Source organism: Rattus norvegicus, chromosome 2 (genome assembly GCF_036323735.1).
Source record: "Rattus norvegicus strain BN/NHsdMcwi chromosome 2, GRCr8, whole genome shotgun sequence".
Taxonomy (NCBI): Eukaryota; Metazoa; Chordata; class Mammalia; order Rodentia; family Muridae; genus Rattus; species Rattus norvegicus.
In genome coordinates, this window is record NC_086020.1 from 22638707 (window position 1) to 22648558 (window position 9852).

Genomic DNA, 9852 nt, shown 5'->3' on the forward strand with positions numbered 1-9852 from the left:
TAGTAAAGTCAAGAAATGGAGCATCATAACGTTAGGTTAGAAATTAGAGAATAAATTAAATATCTCTCATTCATACGACAGTCATACACCGACACATTCGATAAAAATACATATAAGATGCCCTGGACAAACCCTGAGAAATATAGAACTTACAGAGACTTGTATTTCACACAGGATGATCCTCAAGAGATAAAAGGACATGAGTAATAAAATGTAACATTTCACGGGTAAATAGTGGACCTGCAGGAGCTTTGCACCCTCCACACTTTTTTTTTTACTTCTTTTTATTCAATCTACAACCCCAGTCCTCGGGATGCTGCCTCTCACGCTCAGGACGCCTTCGATCCTAAATTGAACCTTTCTGAAAACACCCTTCCAGACACACTGTGGGGTGAATACCCTTGATGATTTGAATCCTGTCAAGTTGATCAGCAAGATTAATGACCAGACATTCCGTGTAGACAAGAAACAATGGAGTATGTCTTAACATCCTATTACAGTTCTTTTTTTCCCCTACTCTGCAGCAGTGAACTACATGCTGGGGATCTTTTAGGCAAGAAAATATCAATGCAGACAGATGCCTCTTTACTTCATATGTATCTATTTCAAGATTTTTACTAAGAGTCTGCTGTCCCACAAATACCCACGTCAAAAAATTAGTTCTGCTGAACACCATGTGGAGAGACTCATTTCATTAACAATGGTGGAAACTGATTAGCTAATTCTGAGTGATTCCTATCGTTATGAAAGTTGATGCTATAGCTACACCAGGTCCCAAGTGCAAGACATTCCCCCACCCAATGTTAACACGGCATGTTAGTAAGTTTGTTGCTGTTCTGATTTTGAGACAGGACTGCATGTTGTTCAGGGCCTGCTGCAACCTTACTATGGAGCAAAGGATAGCTCTCAGTTAGTAATCCTCCTGACTGCATTTCCTGAATCCTGGGACTACGAAGCATGTGTTACTACACTTAGTTTAAGTGGTGCTGAGGACTGAACTCTGTTCCGTGCTTATGAGACAAGGACTCTACAAACTGACCTTCACTGCCATTCCCGTGTGGTATATATACACAATCTAGTATTTATCCCTACCATTACCTCCCTCCCAAAGTTCCCATACACCTTATTCTCCTTTGCTTTCTTTCAAATTTATGGCCTCTTTTTAATTGATTGCTATTGCATGTACAAGCTGTCAGTTATTATGAATTTATTGACTGTGAAAAATAGAAATTGATTGGGATCCTGTTCAACCTACTAGGGAGCAGTAGGCCTATGTGGCTGTTGTTTTTGGAATATTACTCTAGTTTCAGAAGTTTTGGAAAGCTATGAGTCATTTATGCTATTCACTAAGGTAATGAATCCAAGTCTTACTCAAGTTTGTTTGCTTTAATAGTATTTAATCATTAATGATTGAAGAATAAGCTAAATCGGACATTGCTATAGGCTACTTTCCTGTAACTTGCTAACAATCTGAGCTCATGCCAATCTTATAAATTCTATTGAAGTGTGCACTGGTCTAGTTCAGAAAGCTCTGTTCTGGAGCTAGTCTAGGCCAAGCAGCAGCATGGGGATAATGGGCTTTTGGGGATACAGGTTAGAAATGAGTGGAGCTGGGAAAGGGAAACCTATAAGCAACTGTAAGAAAGACAGCCTAGGGCTGGGTCTTGAGTTGGTGGATCTGAGGCGTCATGAGCAGTAATAGTCAGGACAGCTTGATGAGTGTGCATACAGGCTAAACATCTGACGGCTTCTTCATCCGACAACGTTCACAACCGGAGAAGGAACGCTGCATTATGTCCTGTTGGGAAGAAGGGAGAAAGTGCGGCTGTAGAGTTGGAGAAACCTGCTCAGCACAGCACGGTTACAACAGGTTGCACCAGGACGTCCATGCTCTACTTCAGTGATGGTTACCTGAGGCCTGGACTGCATGGCTGCTGATAAACTGAGCTTCATAAAGTGTGCAAATGGATTTTCAGTAGTTTTAAAGCTATACTGCATCTTTCCAGCTTTCAAACAGCTTCATGAAAAGCAATCTAGAAAAATTTTCATTAAAAATATGTAACTTCTGTTCTGATGTTTTCTTTGAGGAAAGTTGAATGATAGTAGGATTATGGCAGTAACAATAGACAATATCTTGGATTTTACCAATGACAAACACTTTAAAACCCCTTTGTGCTTTCATAATCACAGTGTGTGAAAACATTCTTTTACTCCTATTCTGCAAACGAAGTAAATAAGTATAAAAAGTACTAGATGGTCCCCCACTTCATTGACAGCCATAAAAAGCCATAGGGAAGTAGTGTGCATTGGTCAAAACCCAGGGTCACACTATGATATTATATTTACAAAAATAATAAGACTCAATCCTTACAGAAGTCATAGGATTTGAAAAACAATATTCCCAAATCCTGGTTACTCTGCCTAAATTTTGTCTCCAGTTTAGTTCTCAGTATGGTTCAGTAACATCATGTGACAGATATACTACACATGTGCCAAAAAGTCCTTTATGGTAACCAATATTACCTAGAATCAGAAATGCAGAGGACGGAACGTACAGCCTCAAGGCTTCTTCAGAAGCTGAACAGGATGTGGACCTTCCCCAAATATTTTTCGTCTAGTCAGTAAAAGTCATAATCTTATTGAGATTTCTCTAAGGTAATTACAGCCTTCATAAAATGCTGGAATTTATGTAAAACGTGTGTGCATTCGGCCATAAAAATAAAGTGGAGTACAATGCAAATCAAGTTGCATAATTTGTTCAAACGCATGTCTCTTTGGTCACACCTTCTTAATGAATAGAAGCAGACAAGCAAGGCAGCTAATAAGTTATTTTAATAGGGTGATGTAACGGTGTGTGAACTGTTACCTCCTGGGACAGTGACTGACAGATTCCTGTTCTCATTACTGTGTAGATTAGTCTCAGAGAATTCATTAGTGCTCAGTGTGGCAGCTCTGCTCAGTGCCCTTAATTTGAAGAAAGAGACAGGAGGCCGGTGTGCCCATGCGACTCCAAAGACAGATGATCTGGAGTTGAAGGCTTTTAGGGGCAAAGGACTCTCCTGAGAAGAGGGCAATTATTCATGGTTTTTTCAAGCCAATGGTGACAGCTCTCTTTCCTTTAGTCTGTATCACTACATTAAGAAAAAAAAAAGAGCTACAGGAGACTGGGTTTCACATTACTTGGAAGAAAGAGATTTAACGCAGAGTGTTTCAAAGGTATACTGTATCTATATAGCTGAGCTTAACTGTAAACAATTTGACTTTACAAAGGGATGGCAGCAGCCAGAAATAGCACAGAAAACTGTAATTTATCAGTAACTCTAGTACTTAATTTTTAGGCAATAGGTTTGTGCCCTCTCACCAAAGCTTTGTACCGATTGATGGGAAAAAATATTCTATATGCTATTTCTACCACAGGTAAGAAAACCATTTCTCCGAAGAAGCAGAAACAAGCTTCTAACTTTTAGACAACTTATAGAATCCACAAAGAATTGTTCATATGCTATTAAAAAATCTTTCCAACTTTGACTCCAGCTCTTAGTAAGAAATGCATATTACGTGCAACAATACCCATGTAGGTGTTTATATCTGAAACCCAATGTGGCAGTACCTGTGATGTAATGTTTCCATTTTTGTCTATTCGAATCTCTAAATTCATAGCACTGTATAGTATTGAATTTCTTTTTTAAATGATATTGTTCAAACTGCTGATTTTATTTTAAAATTACCTTCAATTTTATTTTACCATAAAGCAATAATACAGAATATGTGCACTGAAAACCACAGAGAGTAATCATTTTCACATCAAATCACACTTGTCAACCCAGGGATGAAAGCCCATTACTAATATAAAAACATCAGGCTCAGAGAGGTAAAGAAAGTTGTTTCAGACGCAGAAAGTGTGTGTCAGAGACACAGTATCACCACAGAGTAGCTGTGCAATAAATATTGTTTGAACAAATAGTGCAATTGTTTGCACATACAATCTTGGCTGCAAAACGCTGGCTAATGTTGTCAAGAACAGTGACTTCTCCAAGCAATACCTCTGCAGAGCAGAAGACACAGCCAGGCTGGTTCTCACCATCAGCTCCTGGGATCGAAGGAGAGTATCCTCGTGCCCTCCCCTCAACCATCTCCGAAACCCAGAGTCACTCACAGTCAGGTGGTAGGCTTTGGATATGCTATCTGAGCTCATAGATGATTGCCTTTTCCTCTTACTAGCTGGTGTAAAGCTTGATTTAAAATCCTCTGCATAGTATTTAAGTCACATCAGGAAATAATATAGAATGTAGACTTGTTTGGAAGATTAAAATTTGTAGCAATTTAGAACACTGTCTGGCATCTGGCACATGGTAAATCATTGTCACAGTGACACTCAGCATGTATGTCATACTATGTGAGTGATTCTCCTTCAAGAGACTAGAACAGTGACTTCAAACTCTTACCTATTTCATACCTGGGAACCCAGGCTCCTTTTTCTTTAGCTTTATTCTTTAAGAATTCAAATTCTTGATGTTGTATTCTCTTCGTTCTCAAGAGAACCTGCTTTTGATCTCCTCTCACATTTATAAAGAGAAAGGTTCCCAACTCTCCCTCACAAGGGAGTAACTGAAGAGCAGTCCTGGTTACCGCTGTGTGTTGCGTTCTCTGCAGCTGAATGGCTGTTTACAACACTCAAGTCTGACTCTCATTTTCTTAGTGGCCAAGGCTACCCACTCTAGCATGCTTTTCAGAAGAGGTTGAATTAGAATAGGAAGGTAAGGGGTAGATGAGTCAGCTTGGTTGTATGGATTGAGTGACTTAAAATAAGCTAGAGTGAGACTTTGGCAAAAAGTTTCTATAGAAACATTCTTGATATTTTTCCCCAACTCTCTTGCTGATTGTTGATAATAAATGAATGCTCAGAGGTTATCTTTGACCTTTCCCATTGGACACTCTATCATGGTGTCAGTCTCTTTCATGAAGGTAGGTTTGTACTGGACAGAGTTTGTCAGTTCTGTTTCAATTCATCTCAAACCCAGTTAACAGTCTATGTGTTCTTAAAAGGAATAAACAAGGTATGATCAGAAATGAAGCATAAGCCTAAAAGTAGCATAGTAACAACAAAGTAGTTGCCAATACTGGGATGACGACCCAAGATGATTTGCCTACTCGGTATTGCCCTCATTGCTCACAGAAGAAAAGGAAATCATGTGCGCCTGCTTTGGAAAGTTGGCATACAAATAAATATCTGTTTGGTTTTATTTACAAGCTAAATCATTAATGCTTATATTTATTTATTAATTAATTGCATTCAGTTATCAATTAATGAGTTTCACATATTCAATGAAAATTTGCTTCAAAAGATTTCTTCAAAGGCAAAGCAAAAATTATTTTTACCAGAACAAGACCACAATACAGTATTTTTCCTTTTCTTGGTATATTAGTCAGTTGTGTGTGTGTGTGTGTGTGTGTGTGTGTGTGTGTGTGTGTGTGTGTGTGACTTGCTTATGGAACGGGGTTCAGCTAGTCCAACAATGGCTGTCTGTTAATGGAAAGTCCAAGAATCCAGGAGTTAGTTGACCAGTCCATGAGTCTAGATGTCTCAGCTGGTCTACAATATATGACAGAATCTCAAAGTAGACTCTAATGCCAATGAAAAATGGACTTGATCCGGACAGTGAGCGCACAGGCACGGAGAGCAAGCTTTCTTCTTCCATGTCCTTTATATAGGCTGTCAGAGGACGATGGTTCTTCCCACCTCAAAAGATCTGGATTAAAGATGTATAAGATGATTTTTTTTCTACCTCAAAGGATCCAGATTACAAGTGGCTCTTCCTACTTCTAGTCATTTAAGTAAAGTCCTCACAGGTGTGCCCAGCCATTTGGGTTTTAGTTAATTTCAGTTGTAGTTGACAACCAAGAGTAGCCATCACAAGTTCAGCCCTTGTCAACTTGACACACAATCATATTTTCTTATGTGATGCTTAATTTCCAAATGAAAACAATAACCAGATCATAATTACACCTACTATGGTGTAACTAGCCCTTGCACAACTGCAAGCATGATTATGGACCTTTGTTCTGTTCTGTCCTCTGTTGAAACATGGTGGCACAGTCTTACTCCAATTGTAGCACTTTAAAAACAGAGACAGGCAGACACTGAGGTGTGCTGGCTAGTCAGCCTGCTCTAAACAGTGAGCTTGGGCTCCCGTGGAGAGACTGTCTCAGATAACAAGGTGAGGGAAAAAAATGGACAGCTTCTGAAGAGTCTGGCCCTGATCCACACCTGATTTACACACACACACACACACACACACACACACACACACACACACACACACACTCACACACACACACTCACACACACTCACACACACATGCACGCACGCACACTCGAGCGCACGCATGCACATGCATGTGCACATGTGTTCACACAATCACACACATGCTTATAAATTCTCATACACACAAGCATTCATGTATAGAGAACAAGCATTTACACACATATGCACACAGATACTTATACATGCATACATACTGACATACACATTTGTAGGCACATGCACAAAACTAGAGAATAAATGTCTTTTACTACTATGTATCTTTAGGAATAGGGTCCTAATGTCAGTGTATATTTAAAATTGCTTAGACCCTATTTGTTTTCTATAACTTGGTGCATGTGATACAAGTTAGTATTTATATCTTCACATGAGTTCTGATTATGAACATGTTATTTAGCCCTATTTACTGACAGTGCGTCCTACAATGTAGTAGGCACCAGGAAACAGCAAATCTTTTAAAAAGTTATTCATGCTTAACAAACATTAACTTCTGTAAAACATTGAATATTTAATGTTTTGAGACTGTAAAAAAAAGAGCAGTTAAAATTATACTCTCTGAAGTTGAGCATAGGATATTTCATTATAACCCTAAGTAATTGGTGTTATTTTAAGTTTATTTTGATACTTTTCTAAAAATGAAGAATGACACCACCGTTTGTGGGTTAGTAGCTGGTGGGAATTCTTTGTACAGCTGCCTGGGTCATTTGTCTTAATCAGGCAGCAAATAAGCCTCCATTTCTTCAGGACATTGAGATCACTGTGCCTTTTCTATTCTGGCCCCTGGACTTTCAATAAATATAGCATAAGCTCTATGTTTTTCCATCCATGTGGAAAAATATGCAACAGAATCTCTAAATTCTATGCTTCAATTCAACTACTTAAAACAATAGAAAAAATTTAAAAAGCTGGTACAACTGCACAGAAGGAGAGGTTATGTTATATGTTTGTTTTAGCAGAGATATGTAAAATGTGTGAAAATTCTGTAACATAGAAGCAGCTAGCATACACCCTTAGGCATATTGCTGACCTCTCTGTGGCTGGAGTGCTGCTTTGCCAAGTACATGTATGAATAATCAGTATGTGTTCTAAGTGCATACACACATATATGTGTATGTAAGAGAAGGAATGGTGTTTACTGAAGAAGTAGCTGTCTCAAACAGTTTGAAGCTTATGTATATGGCTTGCAAAAATTAGTGAGGGATCAAAGCCTGCCCAGAATGATATCCTAAGAAGGTAACATGGAATCATGTGAAAAGCTGAATATTTACACAAGGGGTCAGAAAGCAGCTGACTCTGCCAAAGAAAGGCCAACACACTTTCTAAGGCAGCTCCTATTCTTGATCTGCAATGGATATAGCATCATTTTTAAGTGATGTAGTATCATTTTTGTAATGATTTTACAAATTACAGATATTACAAAAGTTTTCTGAAACACAAGGCTCCAATTTGGTGTGTGTGTGTGTGTGTGTGTGTGTGTGTGTGTGTTCATGTCTTCCCTAAAAATAACAATTTTTGTTATCTTCATAAAATGATGAAGTATAATTATTTCATCATTGTGACTTATTTTCTTGAAAATTGCATCTTAAGTTCAGTATAAACAGCTTATCTCTATCGTTTAGAGGAAACATTTTTTCCATTAAATGAAACTACTTTGGGCTATTTAGACATGTTTTACTTTTATTCTGAGGGTCCGCACAATTTTTAATTTCTTAGACATTGAAACAGAGACTCTTTTGCTGAACCTAAGACATATCTCAGACATAGGATTTAGAGAAATCTAGCTGGGACTTACTTGGAAGTCTTCTCCCTGGCCACCTAGCTCTCCTAGTGTACAAAGATGCTGTGGCTGCTGCCAAAAGAAAACTAATCAGTAGTCCTTTCCAGCTGTATGATTTTGAACCAAAGCAATATATCCCCCAAGGACAATAGTGGCACTTATATTTTTAGTAACCAACAGTGGTATGATTTGATTTAAGGCCCAGTTAATAGGAGGGAATCTGTGTCTGCTACTGTAAACTTATCAAACTACCCATAGCTGCTGAGGTCACAGAACCTCGTTCTGTTCTGTTCTGTTCTGTTCTGTTCTGTTCTGTTCTGTTCTGTTCTGTTCTGTTCTGTTCTGTTCTATTCTATTCTATTCTATTCTAAAACTATATTTTCTAACTGCAGTCTAAACACATATTTTTATGCCCACAGATAAGTATAGCATCCACACCTCATCAAAGACACTCATTTTTCAGTGTGTGGCATATGGAAACTTTACCATGGAAACTCACAAGTGGTGACAACACTGAGAACCACTGACCGACTGTAAGTCGTCCAACCACAGATGGTACATTTACAACACAACCTGACTCAGGGGATATTAGGAAAGCAAGTAAAAAAATTATAAGAGTCAGAGGGCCAGAATTTTCCTGCAAGATTACTGTCTTTGACAGATGAACTGCAGCCATGAAGCCACAACTGTAGGGAAGCAGACCTGCAAAATGACCACACTGGTGACATTTCTCCACAGATAGGGAAACTCTCCTACATGAGGAGCTAGAGACAGCTAATAGCAAGTAAATAAGGGCAGACCAGTCTTCTGTAAGGACAAGGCTCCTGATAGGTCTTCCAGTTCCAAATGGTCAGCCCTAAACATACACACATATAAACAATACTAATGAGCCAAGGCGAGAATGTGTGTGTGTGTGTGTGTGTGTGTGTGTGTGTGTGTGTGTGTGGTGTGTGTGTCCAGGTCTTTGTGTGTGTGTGTGGGGGGTGTAATAAAAATAATTAAAGAAGTCATGAATTTAACAGGAAGTGGAGAGAACACAGAGTTGGCTGGGGGAAAGTTGAATGGAAATAATGTAAATACAGTACTCAGATAAGAAAGCCTACACACACACACACACACACACACACACACACACACACACACACACCAAGGACACTCTGAAATAGAAATTTTCCAATCCATGTGGTAAAGGACTGCCTACCATTTAGTTCTTTCCCCTAGACTAGAGAACTGTAGCAGCCGACCACAAAGAGGCAAGCACCACATAAGGGTCCCCAAAGAAGCCTGATGCCTTGAATTTCTCAGGAGAATGCGATTGCTTCTTTATGACATACAAGTTTCCATAGTCTGGGTCATTCATAAACTCCAGTAAACTCCAGTGGTTGTTTTCTTTTTCTCTTCATTTTTTTAATTGTTGAAAAATTCATAGTTGTACACTACTTTGTGCCTCCTGGACAAACACCAGTGTGTTTAGAAAGTCAAGGAAAGCTTAAATATAGCTTGGATAGTGTTCACCACGCACTGTTTTTTTTTTATCTGCTCTTCTACAAGTTCAATGTGCATTTAAACATACCCACAACATTGTTAACCAAAGCACAGATTCTAGTCAACATTATGAAAAGATATATACCATTTCATTTTAAGGTATGTGCTGGCTATGGAGTCCAGGTTTCTCACATGTTAAGCGAGTGTTTTACCTTAGAGCTACATGACCAGCCCTGCATCTGAATTTTCAGTGTGCAGTTCTACTGT

At 38.8% G+C, this 9852-nt stretch overlaps 1 long non-coding RNA gene across 1 annotated transcript; it reads right to left on the reverse strand.

Moving 5' to 3' along the window:
- Positions 1 to 1376: 1376 nt before the first annotated feature.
- Positions 1377 to 9203, reverse strand: LOC134485711 (uncharacterized). Its single transcript, XR_010063974.1, has 2 exons — positions 8116 to 9203; positions 1377 to 1798 (listed from the first exon to the last, which is right to left on the reverse strand). It is a non-coding gene; the product is annotated as an uncharacterized LOC134485711 (long non-coding RNA).
- Between the last annotated feature and the right edge of the window lie 649 nt (positions 9204 to 9852).